General features: G+C 56.7%; 1 long non-coding RNA gene and 1 pseudogene across 3 annotated transcripts; one reads left to right on the forward strand and one right to left on the reverse strand.

Annotated features, from left to right (window-relative positions):
- The first annotated feature begins 973 nt into the window (after positions 1 to 973).
- Positions 974 to 10,742, forward strand: LOC138837061 (arylsulfatase L-like; annotated as a pseudogene).
- Positions 10,743 to 12,511: 1,769 nt separating this feature from the next.
- Positions 12,512 to 17,128, reverse strand: LOC138837065 (uncharacterized). 3 transcript variants are annotated; one of them, XR_011375160.1, is made up of 8 exons: positions 16,728 to 17,128; positions 15,586 to 15,626; positions 15,361 to 15,384; positions 14,438 to 14,467; positions 14,038 to 14,078; positions 13,820 to 13,932; positions 12,727 to 12,870; positions 12,512 to 12,619 (listed from the first exon to the last, which is right to left on the reverse strand). It is a non-coding gene; the product is annotated as an uncharacterized lncRNA (long non-coding RNA). The 3 variants fall into 3 exon arrangements; XR_011375159.1 differs by having other exon boundaries at positions 13,820 to 14,078; XR_011375161.1 differs by lacking the exon at positions 12,727 to 12,870 and having other exon boundaries at positions 13,820 to 14,078.
- Positions 17,129 to 20,634: the final 3,506 nt, after the last annotated feature.

Genomic DNA, 20,634 nt, shown 5'->3' on the forward strand with positions numbered 1-20,634 from the left:
CACTTCTGCCTCATTGCAGGCCACGCCCTCCTGAGACCCTCAGTTTAGCTCCAGCACAGGCCACGCCCTCCTGAGTCCCTCACTTCCTCCCCAGCACAGGCCACGCCCTCCTGAGCACAGGCCACGCCCTCCTGAGACCCTCATTTTCTCCTCAGCATAGGCCACGCCCTCCTGACCACAGGCCACGCCCCCTGAGACCCTCACTACATTCCCAGCACAGGCCAAGCCCTCCTGAGTCCCTCACTTCCTCCCCAGCCCAGGCCACGCCCTCCTCAGCTCTGGCCACGGCCTACTGAGCGCAGGCCACGCCCCCTGGGCACAGGCCACCCTCCCTGACGGTCCTGACTATTATTGCAGCCTTCCATGTAGTTCTCGAGGTTTCCCGCCTCCCCTTCCTCCTGCCTCTGCCAGGCCTGGCAATTTCTTGGCGCCCAGCCCAGCAACTCCGGGCTTTTCCCTTCCTTCCCCGCCTTCCCCTTAAGCACCACATCCTGTTCCTTTCTAAGGAACAAAGGGGACTTTTATTTTGGAGGGGGGGGAATGTTGTGCTTTCCAAGGAACAAGGGGACTTTTATTTTGGAGGGATGTTGTGGAGTTCTGGCTGCTGGAGTGACATGGACATTTGAGCCCTGCGAGCTTCCTGGCTGGCAGGGAGAGCAGCAGGCCCAGGCGCTGATGGCAGAGAACTATGGATGTGAGTTCGTCCTCTGGGGAACACGGGGAGAGGTGTGGGGACCCGGGGTGGGAGGGCTTCGATTGTTCTATGAAGCCCCCCCCCGGATGTCCCACCGGGGTGGGGGTTGCAGGGCCCCGCCACAGGCCTGGAAAGACGAGGTGAGGGGCTGATGTACTGGTGGGGGCAACAGCAGCCTGGCCCTGGGGTGGCCGGATGTTACTCAGCTCTTCCCCACTTCCTGCTTCCAGCATTCTCTTCCATGAAACGGGGAGCATCATGGGAAGGACGGGATCCTGGATGCCAAGTTGGTCAGGAGAGGGCCTGGAAGGAGGGGGAGTCCTTCCATCCCTCTTCCCATTCACCCATCCATCCATCCACCCATCCATCCATCCACCCATCCATCCATCCATCCACCCAACCATCCATCCACTCACCCACCCATCCATTCATCCATCCATCCATCCATCCATCCACCCATCCATCCATCAATCCATATCCCCATCCATCCACCCACCCACCTATTCATCCACCCATCCACCTATTCATCCACCCATCTATCCATCCACCCATCCACCTATTCATCCATCCACCTATTCATCCATCCATCCACCCACCCATCCATCCACCCACCCATCCATCCATCCATCCATCCATCCAAACATTCATCCATCCACCCACCCATCCATCCACCCACCCATCCATACACCCAACCACCCATCCATCCACCCATCCACCCACCCATCCATCCATCCACCCATCCATCCATCCACTGTGCATCCATCCATCCACCCATCCATCCATCCACCCATCCACCTATCCATCCATCCATCCATCCATCCATCCATCCATACATACATACATACATCCACCCATCCACCCATCCATCCACCCATCCATCCATCCATCCACCCATCCATTCATCCACCCATTCCCCATCCATTCATCCCTCCAACCATCCATCCATCCACCCATCCATTCACCCATCCATCCATCCATCCACCCATCCATCCATCCACCCATCCACCTATCCATCCATCCATCCATCCATCCATACATACATACATACATACATACATCCACCCATCCACCCATCCATCCACCCATCCATCCATCCATCCACCCATCCATTCATCCACCCATTCCCCATCCATTCATCCCTCCAACCATCCATCCATCCACCCATCCATTCACCCATCCATCCATCCATCCACCCATCCACCTATCCATCCATCCATCCACCCATCCATCCACCCATCCATCCCTCCTCCTCCTCTCTCTCCTCCTCAGGTTGCACAGCGGCTGCGCAGCCCCACCCCTCGCCTTCCTCCTCCTCCTCCTCCTCCCCCCTGGCCCTTGCGCAGGCCCCACCCCCTTGCGCCCCAACTTCCTGCTGCTCTTGGCCGATGACCTGGGCCTGGGCGACCTGGACAGCTTTGGGAACCGCAGCCTGTGGTGAGCAGAGGGGGAGGCCCGGATGTGGGGCCTTAGTTACCCGGATGTGGGAGCTCAGATCCCTGGATGTTCCACCAGGAGAACTGTATAGACATCTAGTAACTCAGTTCCCCAGATGTTGGATGTTAGTGCCCCGGATGTTGGAGGACAGGTCCAAGGATGTTAGATCTTAATGCCCCAGATGTGGGAAATCAGGTTCTCGGATGTTAGAATTTAGTGCTCCGGATGTTGGAGATCAGGTCCCTAGATGTTAGATGTTAGTACCCCGGATGTTAGATGTCAGGTGCTCGGATGTTGAAGATCAGGTCCCCGGATGTTGGAGATCAGGTCCCCGGATGTTGAATCTTACTGCCCCGATGTTGGATATCAGGTCCCCGGATGTTACATGTTAGTATCCCGGATGTTCGAGCTCAGTTCCCCGGATGTTCCACCAGGAGATCTGTATAGACATCTAGTGGACCTCACGTCCCCGGATGTTGGATGGTAGGTCTCCGGATGTTGGAGTTCAATTCCCAGGATGTTGGATCTCAGTTCCCTGGATGTTGAAGATCAGGTCCCCGGATGTTGGATATCAGATCCCTGGATGTGGGATGTTAGTGCCCCGGATGTTGGAGATCAGGTCCTCGGATGTTAAATCTTAGTATACCCCAGATGTGGGAAATCAGGTTCCCGGATGTTACATGTTAGTACCCCAGATGTTGGAGATCAGGCCCCCGGATGTTGAACCTCAGATCCCTGGATGTTGGATGTTAGGTCCCCGGATGTTGGAATTCAATTCCCCGGATCTTGGATCTTAGTACCTCGGATGTTGGATGTCAGGTCCCTGGATGTTTGAGATCAGATACCCAGATGTTTGGCCCTCAGGTCCCCGGATGTTGGGCCTTAGACCCCGGATGTAGGAGCCCAGTCCACAGATATAGATCTTAGTACCCTGGATGTGGGATCTCAGGGCCCCAGATGTTGGATCTTAGATCTCCAGATGTTGGCCCTCAGGTTCCCAGATGTTGGATGCCAGGTCCCCAGATGTTGGACCTCAGGTCCCCAGATGTTGGATCTTAGTACCCCGGATGTGGGATCTCAGGTCCCCGGATGTTGGATCTTAGATCCCCGGATGTGGGATCTCAGGGCCCTAGATGTTGGAGTTTAGCTCCTGGGATTTTGGGCATTAGATCCCCGGATGTTAGACCCCAGGTCCCCTATGTTCTTGGCTGTGACTCAGTTTCCCTCTCCCCACACAGCATACCGCACCTGGACGGCCTGGCCCGCGATGGCGTGCGGCTGACCCAGCACCTGGCAGCAGCGTCCGTCTGCAGCCCAAGCCACGCAACCTTCCTGACGGGACGCTACCCTGTGCGCCTGGGTCAGTATGGGGGGGTGGGACATCCGGGGAACGGAAGGAGCGGTAGGGGGGGAGGCAGGGGCGGGACATCCGGGGATCTGAGAGCCAACATCCAGGGTACTAAGATCCAACATCCGTGGACCTGATATCCAACATCTGGGGATCTGAGACCCAACATCCGGGGATCTAAAGCCCAACATCCGGGGAACTGAGCACCAACATCGGGGTACTGAGCTTTAACATCCAGGGACTTCATCTCTAACATCCGGGTTACTAAGATCCAACATCCGGGGATCTGAGCACCAACATCCAGGGCACTGAACTCTAACATCCGGGGACCTTATCTCTAACATCCATTGTACTAAGATCCAACATCCGGGGATCTGAGGCCTAACATTCTGGGAATTGAACTCCAACATCCGAGGATCTGACATCCACCATCCGGGATACTAAGATCCAACAACCGGGAACCTGAGCCCCAACATCCGGGGAACTGAGCTCCAACATCTGGGGATCTGAGGGCCAACATACCCGAATCTGAGCTCCAATATACGGGGTAGTAAGATCCAACATCCAGGGAACTGAGCTACAACATTCGGGTAACTGAAGTCCAACATCTGGGGTCCTGATATCCACCATACAGGGCACTGAACTCCATCATCCGGGGATGAGGGCCAACATCCGGGATACTAACATCCAACATCCGGGGAACTGAGGCCCAACATCTAGGGCACGGAGGTCAACCAGAGGGAGGGGAGGACTTCTCTGAGGATCTCAGGTTCAAATCCCTGAGACTCTGGGACTTCCCCCCTGAACCACCAGGAAACCGGAAGTGATGCCATATTGGTTTCCCCCGAGGGCTCCCAGGGCTGGGGTCCTTTCCACCCCGGGTGGGCAGGTCCCAGGCTATCCCAGACACAGCAGGCCTTCCCCCTGAAGGTGCTAGATGCCCCCTCCTTACCCAGGACGCCATCATCACTGACCTAGGGTCCTTCTCTCTCTTGGAAGGCATGGTGACCACCAACGGGGCGCGCGTGCTGCAGTGGGCAGCCGTGTCTGGCGGGCTGCCCACTTCCGAGATCACCTTCGCCAAGATCCTGCAGCAGCAGGGATATGCCACCGGCCTCATAGGAAAGAGAGAAGTCATCCATCCACCCATCCATCTATCCACCCATCCCCCATCCATCCATCCATCCATCCATCCATCCATCCATCCATCCATCCATCCACCCATCCATCCATCCATCCACCCCTCCATCCATCCATCCATCCACCCATCCACCCATCCATCCATCCATCCACTCATCCATCCATCCATCCACCCATCCACCCATCCACCTATTCATCCATCCATCCATCCACCCACCCATCCATCCATCCATCCATCCATCCATCCATCCACCCATCCATCCACCCACCCATCCATCCACCCATCCATCCACCCATCCACCCATCCACCCATCCATCCACCCATCCACCCATCCATTCACTCATCCATCCATCTCTTCCCCTCCAGGCAAATGGCACCTGGGCCTCAACTGTGAGTCCCCCACTCACCACTGCCACCACCCTTGAACCATAGGTTCGACTCCTTCTTCGGGGTCCCCTTCACCCTGATGGGGGACTGCCTGCAAGCGGAGCCCTCGCAGAAGCGAGTGCGTCTGCAAGGGCCCCTGGACCTGGGGGCGCAGCTGCTGCTGCTTTCCCTGCTCTGCCTGGCCGCTGGGAAGCTCACGGGCCTGCTGGGCCTGCGCTGGGTGCCCAGGGTGCTGGGCCCCGGATGTGGGGCCTTGCTCCTGGCCTGCACCTCCTGCCTCCTAGGTGTCTTCATCGTCCACGCCGAATGCTTCCTGATGAGGGATCACCAGGTCGTCCAGCAGCCTCTGAGGTTCGAGGCCAGCGTGGGGCTGTTCTTGCGGGAGGCTGAGGCCTTCATCCACAGGTCAGCCTGGGGCCGGGGAGGGGGACAGATGCCATCTACTAGTTCTCTATAGTCAACTGGTAGACCTTAGATCCCCGGATGTACATCCAGTAGATCTCTATAGTCAACTGTCAACCTCAAATCCCCGAATGTTCCACTAGGAGATCTCTATAGGCATCTGGTAGACCTCAGATCCCCGGATGTACAACCAGTAGATCTCTGTAGTCAACTGGTCAATCTCAAATCCCTGGATGTTCCATCAATAGATCTCTATAGACATCTGGTAGACCTCAGATCCCCTGATGTACATCTACTAGATCTCTATAGTCAACTGGTAGACCTCAGGTGCCCAGATGTATATCCAGTAGATCTCTATAGTCAACTGTCAACCTCAAATCCCCGGATGTTCCATCAATGGATCTCTATAGACATCTGGTAGTCCTCAAATCCCTGAATGTTACATCTAGTACATCTCTATAGACATCTGGTAGACCTCAGGTTCCCGGATGTTCCATCAGTAGATCTGCAGAGACATCTGGTAGACGTCAAATCCCAGGATGTTACATCCAGTAGATCTCTATAGACATCTGGTAGACCTCAGGTCCTTGGATGTTCCATCTAGTAGATCTGTAGAGACATCTGGTAGACCTCAGATCAGACCACGATCAATCATTGGTAGTATTGATCAGATCATGATCGATTATTGGTAATAACTGTTCAGATGATGTTCGATTATTGGTAATAACTGATCAGCTCATGTTCAATTATTGGTATTATCGATCAGATGATGTTCGATTATTGGTATTATCGATCACATCACAATCGAATATTGGTATTATTGATCAGATCCTGTTCGATTATTAGTAATATCTGATCAGCTCATGTTCTATTATTGGTCATATCGATCAGATGATGTTTGATTATTGGTAATAACTGATCAGATCTGTTCGATTATTGGTAATAACTGATCAGATCACGATCGATTATTGGTATTTTCAATCAGATCACTATTGATTATTGGTATTATTGATCAGATCATGATCGATTATTGGTATTATCGATCACATCACGATCGATTATTGGTATTTTCGATCAGATCAGGATCGATTATTGGTATTTTCGATCAGATCAGGATCGATTATCAATCATCTGATCGATTATTGGCAATACCTGATCAGGTCGGTTATTGGTGAGGTTATTGATGATGGGGGCGGGGTCTGACGTGGGTCCGCAGGCACCAGGCCCGCCCCTTCCTCCTCCTTGTCTCCTTCCTCCACGTCCATGTCCCGCTGGTCACCTCACCCGCCTTCTGGGGCTGCAGCTCGCACAGCGCCTACGGCGACAACGTGGAGGAGCTTGACTGGATGGTGGGTGAGTGCAGGGGGGGAACTGAGGCACGGTGCGTGGGATGGGGGAAACTGAGCACGGGTGTGGGGTGAGCGGGATGGGGAAACTGAGGCACAGGTTCGGGGTGAGCGGGATGGGGAAACTGAGGCGCGGGGGTGGGGTGAGTGGGTTGGGGGAAACTGAGGCATGGAGATGGGGTGAGTGGGATGGGGGAAACTGAGGCACGGTGCACTTGGATAAACTGAGTCACTGGGCATGTTGGGCGTAAACTGAGGCATGGTGCACTTGGGTAAACTGAGGCACGGTGGATGTTGGGTAAACTGAAGCACGGTGCATGTTCAGGGTGAACTGATGCACGGTGCATTTGGGTAAACTGAGTCACTGGGTATTGGGGTAAACTGAGGCACGGTGTATTTGGGTAAACTGAGTCACTGGGCATGTTGGGTAAACTGAGGCATGGTGCATGTTGGGTAAACTGAGGCACTGGGCATATTGTGTAAACTGAGGCATGGTGCATGTTGGGTAAACTGAGGCACGGGGACGAGGTGAGTGGGTTGAGTAAACTGAGGCACTGGGATGGGGGTAAACTGAGGCCCGGTGAGCATTGGGTGTAAACTGAGGCACGGTGCCTGTTGGGTAAACTGAGTCACTGGGCATTGGGGATAAACTGAAGCACGATGGAAATTTGTAAACTGAGTCACGATGCATGTTGGGTAAACTGAGGCATGGTGCATGTTGGGGGTAAACCGAGGCACGGTGGACGCTGGGGGTAAACTGAGGCACGGATCCATTGCCCCCCCCACAGGGCGACTGCTGGCGGCGCTGGACGGTGCAGGGCTGGGGCGCCGCACCCTTGTCTACTTCACGTCGGATCACGGTGCCTCGCTGGAGGCCCGGGCCTGGGGCGCCCGCCTCGGGGGTTCCAACGGCGTGCACCAAGGCGAGGGGGAAACTGAGGCAGGATGGGCGGGGCCTCCCACGCGGCCCGACCCCGCCATTGACCTTTGCCCTTCGCTCCCCCCTTGCAGGTGGCAAAGGCATGGGTGGCTGGGAGGGTGGCATCCGGGTTCCCGGGCTGGCGTGCTGGCCTGGGACGCTGCCTGCAGGGCGCCTGGTGCCTGAGCCCACCAGCCTCATGGACCTGTTCCCCACCGTGGTGCGCCTGGCCGGGGGCTGGGTTCCATCGGACAGGTAGTCGTTCGCCGGCCTGGGTCCCCACGGGGTGGGGGGGAAGGGGGGTTATCCGGGGCCTCAGGGATCCTGAGGGGGGGAGGCTGAGGCCTGCACATCCGGGTCTCTGGGGGCTCAGAAGCCTACACATCCGGGTCTCTGAGGGCTCAGACCTGCACATCCGGGTCTCTGGGGGCTCAGGAGCCTGCACATCCGGGTCTCTAAGACCCAAGACCCGGGGCTCAGGCATGGACATCCGGGTCTCTGGGGGCTCAGAAGCCTTTACATCCGGGTAACTAAGGGCTCAGGCCTGCAAATCCGGGCCTCTGAGCACTCAGAAGCCTGGACATCTGGGTCTCTGAGGACTCAGGCCTTCATATCGGGGTCTCTAAGGCATCAGGGCTGCACATCCAGGTTTCTGAGTACCTAGGCCCAGGTCTCAGTCCTGGACATCCGGGTCTCTGAGGGCTCAGGACTGCACATCTGGGTCTCTGAGGGCTCAGAAGCCTGCACATCCGGGTCTCTGGGATCTCAGGCCTGCACATCCGGGTCTCTGGGGGCTCAGAAGCATGGACATCCGGGTCTCTGAGCGCTCAGAAGGTTGGATATTCGGCTCTCTGAGGCCTCAGGCCTACACATCCAGGTCTCTAAGACCAGAGGCCTGGGTCTTAGACCTGCACATCTGGGTCTCTACAGGCTCAAGCCTTGACATCCGGGTCTCTGGGGGCTCTGGCCTGCACATCCGAGTCTCTGAGCGCTCAGAAGCCTGCACATCCGGGTCCCGCAGGGAGGTGGACGGCCAGGACCTGATGCCCGCGCTGCTGAGAACAGCGCAGGCCGCAGGCCACAACTTCCTGCTGCACTACTGCGAGGCCCGGCTGCACGCCGTGCGCTGGTTCAACCGCCCAAGTGAGTGCCTCAACCTCCGCCGGGCCCCAGGGCGGGGGAGGGGGCTGCATGCGAGCGCGCAGGGACCCGGATGCAAGGCCTGGGGTGGGAGACCTGGATGTGGGAATCCTCGGATGTGGGAATCCCGGGATGTGAGGACCTGGATGGAAGGCATGAGATGGGAATCCCCGGATGTAAGGTCCCGGATGTGAAGTCCCCGATGGGAATTCCCAGATGTGAGGCTCCAGATGTGAGGTAGTGGATGAGAAGCCCTGGATGTGAGGCCCCGGATGTGAGATCCCGGATGTGAGGCCTCGGATGGGAATCCCCAGATGTGAGGCCCCGGATGTGAGGTCCCAGATGGGAATCCCTGGCTGTGAGGTCCCGGATGTGAGGCCCCGCATGTGAATCCCCGGATGTGAAGTACCACATGTGAATCCCCGGATGTGAGGGCCTGGATGTGAATCCCTGGATGTGAGGTCCTAGATGGGAATCCCCGGATGTGAATACCCAGATGTGAGGTCCTGGATGGGAATCCCGGATGTAAGGTCTTGCGTGTGAATGCCCTGATGTGAATCCCCGGATGTGATGTCCTGGATGTGAATTCCCGGATGGGAATCCCGGATGTGAGGCCCCGGATGTTACTCCTTTCTCCCCACCCCCCGCAGGCTGCACGGTGTGGAAGCTGCACTTCGCCACTCCGTGCTTCGACCCGCCGGGCTCGGGCGCCTGCCTCGGTTTCCCTGCCTGCGCCTGCTCCGGGCGGCGCATGACCCGCCACCGGCGGCCACTGCTCTTTGACCTGACGGCGGACCCGGGGGAGACCCGCCCGCTGCGGGGCCCGATGGCGACGCGCAGGCGCGTGGAGGCCGCAGTGGCCTGGATGCTGCGCACGCGCCACCCCCGCGCGGCCCCGCCCCTCGCCCCTGCACACAACACCTGGAGCCTGCGCCTGCAGCCCTGCTGCGTGCCCGGACCGCTCTGCGCCTGCCACCACCTGATCCCCGACCTCTGACCCCGACCCGACCCCCAACCCCCAACTGCCCGGGGCTATGGCAGATCCTGGCCTGCGCCTCTCACATCCAGGGACTCACATCCGAGTATTAAACATCCGGGTATACTCAAATACAGAGATTCCCACATCCGGGGATTCCCACATACAGACTCTCCACATCCGGGGATTCCTACATCTGGGGATTCTCACATCCGGGGATTCTCACTTCTGGGGACTCACATCCGGGGATTCCCGGGGATGTATTCACACATCCGGAGAATCCTACATCCGGGGACTTTTACACCCGGAGAGTCTCACATCCAGAGACTCTCACATCCGGGGATTCCCACATACAGACTCTCACATACGGTGATTCTCACATCCGGAGATTCTCACATCCAGAGATTCTCACATCCAGAGATTTCCACATCCGGGGATTCTCATATCCGGGGATTCCCACTTCCAGGGATGCTCAGACCAGGGAATTCCCACATCTGGGGAAATCTCACATCCAGGGACTCTCACATCCGGGGATTCTCACATTTTTGGATTTTCACATCCGGGAATTCTCAGATCCAGGGATTCTCACATCCGGGGATTCCCACAGCCAGGGATTCTCACATCCAGGGATTCCCACAACTAGAGATTCCTACATCCCGGGATTGTCACATCCGGGGACTTTTACATCCAGAGACTCTCACATGTGGGGACTCTCACATCTGGGAACTCCTACATCTGGGGATTCCCACATCCGGGGATTTTCACATTCAGAGAGTCTCACATCATGGGATTCTCAGACCCAGGGCTTCACATATCCTGGGACTCTCACATCCTGAGCCTCTCATCCTTGAACTCCACCTCGGGCCTCCCATCCAGGGCCTTTCCCCAACCTCCCATCCGGAGCCCTGTCACATCCGGGCCTCTCTCCTCTAGCTTCCCACACAATAAAACCTCATGAGCACCGTACCGCACGGCAGGGTCAGCGGTCACGGGGGTCAGAGGCCGGGCACTGGTCCTACCTTCCATTTCAGGTCATTTCCAGTTGTTGCTAGCATACAGGGCTGGTCCTGCCTTCCATTTGAGGCCATTTCCGGTCATTGCTATGGTATAGGACTGGTCCCGCCTTCCATTTCAGGCCACTTCCAGTCGTTGCTAGGGTATAGGACTAGTCCCACCTTCCATTTCAGGTCATTTCCGGTCGTTGCTAGGGTATAGGACTGCTCCCACCTTCCATTTCAGGCCACTTCCGGTCATTGCTAGGGTATAGGACTAGACCCACCTTCCATTTCAGGTCACTTCCAGTCGTTGCTAGGGTATAGGACTAGTCCCACCTTCCATTTCAGATCATTTCTGGTGGTTGCTAGGGTATAGAACTAGTCCTGCCTTCCATTTCAGGCCATTTCCGGTGGGTTGCTAGGATACAAGCTTGGTCCCGCCCTCCTCCAGGACGTCCCACCACCTAGATTCACACCTGATTGGCTTATTCCATGAAAGGCCCTCCCTCACTTTCCTAATTCCCTTGTCATTGATCCAGCTGTAAGACACACCCCTTAGCCCCCCCACAAATCCAACTCGCTGCTGATTGGACCTCACACCACAGTCCTGCTCCTAACTACGTGAACTCGGATTCAGATTGGCCCAGCGGGATTGGAGATGTGGGGTACCTGGATGTTGGACCACTCTGGGGGGGGTGGTTGGGTGGATGGATGGGTGGATGACCAGGCCTGCAAACTCTTCCCCTTCTGTGCCTGTCCCAGGGGACCCCAATGACCTCTCCAGGGATTGACCCAGGTGGGCCTATAGCTCCTTATTGCAGTAGGATAAGTCGAGGTCGGAGGTCTGTGTCTCCCTAGGCCTAGGATGCATTGCACCTGCATGATATCCAGGTCTTCTCTGGAGGGAGGGCCCCATTGGCTTCCCCGGGGACTCCTCCAGCCGCACCCCCTGCTCTGATTGGCTGACACGCCTGTCTCCCACCCAGGGAAGCTGCGGGTCCAGTTCGGCCTCTTCCTTGGGTGAGGTTAAAAGGCAGGGGGTGCTGTCCATCATCTCTGGGCCCCATCCCCTGCCAAGCCAATAGCTGGAGACTCGATCTGTGTGAAGCCACGCCCCTTCGTGGCTAGTTCTGTGGACTCTGTTTATGCCCATCACCCAGAGGTCCCGCCCACTAGTGAATGTATGGGCGTAGGGGCTGTCCTTCACTTCCAGGTCCCGCCTCCTGGCTGTTGGAAGGCCACAGGGGCTGTCTGTCTCTTCCAGGTCCTGCCTCTGGCTGTTGGAAGGCCATAGGGGCTGTCTGTCACCTCCAGGCCCCGCCCCCTGGCTGTTGAAAGACCACAGGGGCTGTTTGTCTCCTCCAGGTCCCACCCTCTGGTTGTTGTGTGGACATTTGTCCTGTCTGTAACCTTCAGGCCACGCCCCCTTGCAATTAGATGGCCACACGGGCTGTCATTCACCTCCAGGCCACGCCTCCTACGCCATCTTACGTCATGTCAAGCCGAGGCCCCGCCCACAAGTGACTGACGGGACGCTCTAGCTGTCCATCACAATCCTGTCCCACCCAGCGCCTGTCTCCACACTGCACAGACGCCAGAGGGGAAGGAAACGCTGCCTGGGCGTGCGCACCGCGCATGTGCAGGGAGTGGCTCCAAAGGGGCGGAGCCTACGCATGCACAATGGAAAGATGGGTTGGGCAGACAGGCCTGACAGCGCGCATGCACACTTTATGTTGATTTTATTCGTCCTTCCCCCTCCAGGCTCCTTCGTCCACTTCTGATTCCACCTGCTGCTTGAGGCCCCAGGTTCGAATCCAGCCTCACACCGGGGAGGGGCCTGGTGGGGAAGGGGAGGCACAAGCTGCAGCCACCCGCGGGGGATCATGTGAGGCCCCGCCCCGCGCCTCTCCTCATCCGAGCACCCTGGGAGGGGGCGGTTCCCACCTGCATCCTGGCCCGCGCCCCGGAAGCAGCATCTGCGACCTCCAGACTAGAAGTAGGTGATGGCAGCACCCACCAGGGCCACGACCACCACGGACACGATGGGGGACACGACATGGGCCAGTGCGCTGCCTGGAGGGGGCGGGACTGGATCCGGAAGTGCGGGGGTGAACACACCCGGGAAGGGCGGTGGGGCGTCTCCCTGCAACTTCCGGTCGGGAAGTGCCCAGAAACAGGAAGCGAGCCAAGGTGAAGGGGGGGGACAAGGGTGCCTGACCGGAAGTGCTATCACAGCCTTGACTGGAAGTGTCCATGAACAGGGACCGGAAGTGCCCATAGTCAAGACCATAAGTTGTTATATACTAGGGACCGGAATTCTCCACAGTCAAGACCGGAAGTTCCTACACACTAGGGACTGGAAGTGCCCTTCCAATCAGGACCGGAAGTGCCTTTCCCATCAGGACCGGAAGTTTCTATACACTAGGGACCGGAAATCACCAGTCAGGATGGGAAGTTCCTATGTACTAGGGACTGGAAATCTCCACAGTCTAAGCCGGAAGTTCCTATACACTAGGGACCAGAAGTTCCCATAGTCAATACCAGAAGTTCTTATACACTAGGGACCGGAAGTTCCTCTACACTAGGGACTGGAAGTGCCCTTCCAATCAGGACCAGAAGTTCCTATACACTAGGGACCGGAAGTGCCCTTCCAATCAGGACTGGAAGTTCCTGTACACTTGGACCAGAAGTCCCCATAGTCAAGACCAGAAGTTGTTATATACTAGGGACCGGAAGTCTCCACAGTGAAGACTGGAAGTTCTTATACACTAGGGACTGGAACTCCCCATCGTCAGGGCCGGAAGTGCCCATAGTCAGGACCGGAAGTTCCTATATACTAGGGACCAGAAGTGCCCAGTCAAGACCGGAAGTTCGTATATACTAGGGACCGGAAGTGCCTTTCCAATCAGGACCGCAAGTTCCTATACACTAGGGACTAGAAGTCCCTAGTCGGAACTGGAAGTTGTTATATACTAGGGACCGGAAGTTCCCAATCAGGACTGGAGGTTCCAATACTCTGGACCGGAAGTTCACATACTGTCAGGAGTGGAAGTTCTCATGCAGGCTGGAAGTCCCAAGACAATCTGTACTGGAAGTCCCCAGGAACTCAGAGACCGGAAGTTCCTTTTCTCTCCGGACCGGAAGTTCGCACTGAGACCGGAAGTGGAGGCGGCAGCGGTCCGGAAGGCTGTGGGTCACACCCGGGCCCAGATCACGAGGGAACGGAAGTGGGGCGGTCGAGGGGGCGGGACTTACCTTGGGGGGGTCTCCGTGGATCACATGTTCATTGCCAGCACCTGGGGGAGAGGGGGAGGAGAGACGCGGCCCTGGGAGCTCGGCCTCCACATCTGGGTCCCTACATCCGGGTTCCCTACATCCAGGTTCCCTACATCCGGGTCCCCACATCTGAATTCCTACATCCGGGTCCCTCCATGCAGGTCCTTACATCTGGGTCCTTACATCCGGTCTCTACATCCAGGTCCCTACATCCGGGTTCCTTACATCCGGGTCCCTACTTCTGGGTCCCTACATCCGGGTCCTTACATCCAGGTTCCCTACATCCAAGTCCCTACATCCAGGTCCCTACATCCCTTCCTCCTCATTCGCATCTTCTACATCCGGGTCTCCTCCCCCTGCCTTGGTTTCCCCGTCTTACCGTGTGAGCCTCCATAGCCTCCACCGCCACCTGTGAACAGAGGGGGCGGGGTCAGCCCGGGTTCCCTACATCTGGGTCCTTACATCGGGGTACTCACATCCCGGTCCCTACATCCGTGATCCCATGTCTGGGTCCCTACATCTGGGCCTCTACATCCGGGTCTCCACACTGGGGTCTCCACATCCGGGTCTCTACATCCGGGTCTCCACACTGGGGTCTCCACATCCGGGTCTCCTCATCCAGGTCTCCACACTGGGGTCCCTACATCCGGGTCTCTACATCCAGGCTTCCACATCCGGGTCCCTACATCCGGATCTCTACATCTGGGCCTCCTCACTGGGGTCTCTACATCCGCGTCTCTACACTGGAGTCTGCACATCCGGGTCTCCATACTAGGGTCTCTACATCCGGGTCTCCACACTGGGGTCCCTACATCCGGGCCTCTACATCTGGGTCTCCACACTGGGGTCTCTACATCCAGGCTTTCATATCCGGGTCCCTACATCTGGGTTTCCATGTCTGGGTCCCTACATCCGGGTCCCTAAATCCGGGCCTCCACACTGGGGTCCCTAAATCTGGGCCTCTACATCCGGGCCGCTCCATCCCCAGCCTCCACATCCGGGCCTCCCCCCCTTCCATGTCCTCATCTCCTGCGCCTGGCGGGGGTCGGGGCTTGGGTGGAGGCCGGCATCGGGGTGGGAGGTGACGTCTGCGGGGAGAGAGCAAGGGAAGATGGAGGCCGGCCTCCCCCCCTTACCCCCTTCCTTCCCCTGATCCCTGACTCCCCTGACTCCTCCTGGGGGTCGCGACCTGGGCGGGTTGAGCAGCTGCGGGTACAGCCCTGTGTGCCAGGAGTGGGCCATGCCTCAGCTTCCCCACCCTGAGTGGGCCTGGTGTGGGGAAGGGGGGAGGACCCCACTCACCTGAGCTGGGCTTCGGGGTGGGATCTGCGGGCAAAGAGAGAGAGGGTGGTGACCCGTGACCTCCCCTGACCCCTCCCTGACCCCCCCTGACCCCTGAACCCAAGGCCTCAGTGGGTGGCAAAAGGTCACATGGGATTCAGGCCCACACCTGGATCAAGGCCCCACATGAGGCCTAGCGGCCAGGGTGAAGCCATGGGGGGGGAAAGGTGAGAGGTCAGGACTCACTGGGTCATCCAGGGCGTCGGCGAGGTCAAAGTCAGCCTGGCCTGAGGGGGGAAGAGGATGGGTGCTGGGGACGGATGGACGGATGGGGAGACAGACAGACACAGAGACGAACAGACAGACAGACCGAGAGGATGACACACGGACAGACAGACAAGGGATGGACAGATGATCAAGACAGGACAGACAGATGACAGACAGAAGAAGCAGATGGACAGCCAGGTGGACAGAACAAGAGGCAGACAGACAGAGAGGAAGACATGGACAGAGAGGAGACAGACAGACAGACACAGGACAGATAGACCCAGACAGAGAGACTGAGAGGCAGGCAGACAGACAGACAGACAGACACAGAGATGGACAGACAGACAGACCAAGAGGATGACACATGGACAGACAGACAGACAGAGCCAGAGGCAGATGGACAGACAGACAGACAATGAGACAGACAGAGAGGAGACGGACAGACACATGGACAGATAGGGGCCCAGACACAGATGGACCTGCAGACAGACGGAGACAGACAGATGCAGAGACCGAGGGACAGACAGACAGACAGACAGACAGACAGAGAAGGGATGGATGACCAAGACAGAACGAATAGATGGACGGACAGACAGACAGGAGAAGCAGATGGGCAGCCAGGTGGACAGAAAGACCAAGAGGCAGACAGACAGACTGCGAGGAGACAGACAGCCAGACAGACCGAGAGGAGATGGACAGACTGACAGAAGCAGATGGACAGAGACACAGACAGACAGACTGAGACACAGATGGACAGACAGACAGACAAACAGACACAGAGACAGACAGGCCAACAGGACCAGGCCCTGGCCTCCAACAACCTGGCCCGACCTGAAAATCCACTGCCACCTCCCCACCCCACAACCCCAGCCCAGCCCCACGCCCTGAGGGGGGGGACCCGAAACCACCAGGAGAGGGGGGGAAACTAGAAACCACCAAAGAGGGACAACTGGAAACCACCAAACTGGGGAGGGAACTAGAAACCACCAAGGTGGGGGAACTAGAAACCACCAAAAAGGAGAGAACTAGAAATCACCAAGGGAAGAACTAGAAACCACCAAGGGGGGAGAACAAGAAACCACCAAAGAGAGTGGGGGAACTAGAAACCACCAAGGCCTCACCCCGGCCTCCTGGGCCCAGGCCGCAGAGCAGGGCGGCCAGCAGCAGCAGCAGCAGCAGCACAGGTCCTCCTTGAAACTTACAAGGCTATGGTCAAAGTCACCCTAAGCAGGAAAGTCCTTGAAACCCCTGTCCAAATTCAGTGCCAACAAAGCTAGAAGTAGAGCCGTGTGGCTTCACTAGTTGAGGCTAGCCTTGAGAAAAGCAGTTCATGGACTGTGCCCAGATCCTGAGTTCAAGGTCTGGGACTGCCAACAAACAGACATACACAACAATCTGTGCAGCCATCCAGCTAAAGCACGTCACCCTCTTGTCCCCAACTGAATTGGACAGAGTTCCCTGGGAAAGGGGCTGGGGGAGCCACTGTCATCTTGACTCTGCCCATTCTGCATGCATCACAGGATTCCGGCCACACCCCCATTATTTCATGGTTCTTTTTGACCAATGGGATACAAGAATAGTGGTCATGCCCACATTCCATGCTGCCTGGTAGATGGACTAGGCTCTATTAGAACACTCGGAGGCTGAGATCCACAGGGGGAAAATCCTGCCACAGGAGCATGGGCCCGCTGCAGGCACCCGGGCCACCAGGCAGCTCAGTGACAGACTGAGCTGGAGCCACAGGCCCTCTGCCCCATGAGCTGCCACCACAGCATGCATGGGGATGGGAAGAGGGACACATGGGCATCTGAAAAGAAAATCTGCTTCCTCCATGACCTACCTGATGAGGTGGACTTCCAGAGTCCAACAGGTGAGCTCCACCATTGATGCAGCCAGCTTTCGGCACACATCCGAACCATCGAGGAGTCCCTCATGGTGTGTAAAGAGTAGAGGTTGGTCTTGAGTGAGCTGTGTTGGGAGAAAGCCCAGTGCATGCACTGGCTGTCCCAGGAGAAGATGGAGAAGAGGACAGTGCTGTGGGAGCTGCTGTTGCTCCTCACAGGGGAAGGCACAGACAGCAGTCTCCAGATGCCAGCACAGGCTGAGCTCCCCACCACCAGCACTGCTTCAGATGCCTCAGGGCCTGTGGTAGGTGAAATGAGGGAGGAGCAGAAAGGTTTTGAAGAATTGCAACTTGAAGACAGCATGGAAACTGCCAGAGGAGAGGTCAGGGTTCCCAACCCCATAGTGGACTCCCCCAAGGAGTATGTCCTGCCCCAGATGCCCCACATCCAGATCTGCCCACAGCTCCCAGGCTCAGAGAAGGAGTGCTCCCCCACTTTCTCCTGTAATCTGATGTGGATGATGACTCTCTATGTGACATACTGACTCTCATAAGCCTTGGCAGCCACCAGAAGTAGGTGGCCAGGTGGCTTTCTCTCAGGCCTCCATCAGCCGGGTGATGGGAAGGTTAAACTGGGGGTCGGGTAGGGCAGAGGCTGCCAGGAGGTGGCCCAAACTCAAGGGTTATCTAATGGCCCATTGGTGGCCAGGAAAGAGGCCCATGTTATGCTTATCACAAAGAATAAATTGTTTTCAAAGCAAAATAAAAAGCCTCCAACAAAGATTTGTTCTTCCAGTCCTGGGGCTTGAACTCAGGGCTTGGCCATTGTCCTGAGCTCTTTTTGATCAAGACTGGCACTCTACCAGTTGAGCCCCACCTCCCTTTCCAGCCTTTTCTGTGTGGAATAGAACCCAGGGCTTCAGGCATGCTAGGTGACCACTCTACCACTGAGCCACATTCTCAGCTAGGATGATTCTCCCCCCTCCCAAACCCATATGGCCATTCCTCAGATAAATAGGAAGTAGGTGGTGGTGTATGCATCAAATACCTAGGCCAGCAGCCATCAGGCTTAGTGGGAAAAGATTGTAGTGTAGAAATCTCTGATTTTGCATGCACGTGGTGTCTGTGTGTGTGTGTGTGTGTGTGTGTGTGTGTGTGTGTGAACTCAGGGCATAGGCTCTATCCCAGAGTTTTCTTGCTCAAGGCTAGTGCTCTACCACTTGAACCACAGCCCCACTTGCTTTTGGATGGTTACCTACAGGTAAGAGTCTCAAGGGCTTTCCTGTCCAGGGTGGCTTTGAATCATGATGGGGGCCCCAAGGAAGCAAGAGTAAACACAACTCTCAAGTACTATCCCTATGGTGGGCTACTCCTGCACCCTGGGGGCCAGATGTGAAACATGCGGCCCTGTGCCATCATCCTCTAGAGTTCAATTTGGGGAAGTGACCAGAGCCAAGCTGACTTTTGCTCACCCTGATTGCTGATGCCAGAGCAGGTCTGTTCCACCCTAGGCCAAGAGAGCTCCTGGAAGCCTGGCTTACCACGGGCACAAAAAAGGGAGAGGTCAGCTCCAGGCTGAGCTAAGAGCCTTTGCCCATGGATACCCCAACTTGGCCTTACTTATCACCATAAGACCTGCCAAAGAACAACCCAAAAAAAACAAAATTGGAGCTGTGCCTCCAAGTGGTAGAGCTCTAGCATTGAACCAAAGAGCTCAGGGACAGGGCCCCCAAGCTTTGAGTTCAAGACCCCAGCTGACCTTCCCCCATAAAACACAGGTTGTCTAAATGTGAATTAGTATGATTTGTGCAGTATTTCTGAAGAATGGTGATACTGAAGAAAGCACCCTAATTCTAATGACAGCTGAACTTGTGACATACAGCTATGTGCTGAGTCCTTCACAGGGCACTATTTGCTGGGTCCTTCCCACATGGGGGTTTTGTGCGGAGTCCTCAAAAAGGTGCTGTTTGGTGAGTCATCCCAAAGGGTGCTATGTGCTGAGTCCCTGAGAAGAGTGGGCCATCCTGGGTTTTTCAAAGGGTGCTGTGTGCTGAGTCCATTACACAACGTACTGTATGCTGAGTCCCTCAAAAGGTGTGGTGAGCTACTGCATCCCAAAGGGTCCTGCTATGTGCTGAGCCCTTGCGAAGAGAGGGATGAGGTGAGTTTTTTGAGTGCTGTGCGCCGAGTCCTTTACACAGAGGGCTGTGTACTGTACTTCAAATGGTGCTGTTTGCTGATTGCTTCCACAGTATGGTATGTGCTGAGCCCTTCAAAATTGTTCTATGTGCTGATTTTTTCGAAGGGTGCTGTGCACTGGATGTTTTACACAGGGTGCTTTATACTCAGCCCTTCAAAGGGTGCTGTTTGCCGAGTACTCTACCCAGCATACTACATGCTGAGTCCTCAAAGGGAGCTGTGTGCTGAGTCCTTTACACAGGGTGCTTTGTGCTGTTTTTGGAAGTGTGCTGTGTGTTGAGTCATCCCAAAGGGTGCTATGTTCTGAGTCCTTGAGAGGTAGTTATCCCCAACACTCACACACACACACACAAACACACATACACACACAAGTTTCACTATGCACCTGCTTGGTGTGTGGAGTGGAGGGGGATGGAGGAGAGTCTCCTCCAGGGGTGGGGCTGAGGGGAGATTCGATCTCCCGGACCAGTACTGGGGGTGGGGTGTAGTGCTGAGCTGAGGTAAGGCTGCAATTGCCATGGTCTGGAAGCCTCAGGGCCCAGTCAGGGCTGCACTTGTGGCCAGGGCTGGGGGGCTGGGCCCAGGGGAGGAGGGGCAGGGCCCAGGGGCACACTTTGGTGGCAGCAATGGCCAGGGGCCCAAGGGGGTAGGGGTGTGTGCGCAGTAGGGGCGGGTTGGCCCAGGAGAGGAGTGTGGGGCAGAAACAGAGCTGAGAGAAGAGCGAGCATGAGCACAAGCACCAGTGGAAACGGCTTCAGTGGCTGGCGGCTGCTCCGATCATAGCGTGGGTCCTGGCTGGTTGCATAGAGCGTGCAGAGCCTGCATGGCAGGCTATGGCCGCGTGTAGCCCCTCGGAGACATAGCAGCCATGGCGGCCTTGAGTCTGAGGTCCCGGTTAGGGGAGCACGGGAGAGTGAGCAGCTGCTGAGGCAGAGACGGCGGCCACAGGGGAGGAGGCCATTGAGGGGGCGACAGCGGCTGAGGAG

This window comes from Dipodomys merriami, unplaced genomic scaffold (assembly GCF_024711535.1).
Source record: "Dipodomys merriami isolate MVZ:Mamm:240054 unplaced genomic scaffold, mDipMer1.0.p SCAF_260, whole genome shotgun sequence".
In the NCBI taxonomy this organism is placed as follows: Eukaryota; Metazoa; Chordata; class Mammalia; order Rodentia; family Heteromyidae; genus Dipodomys; species Dipodomys merriami.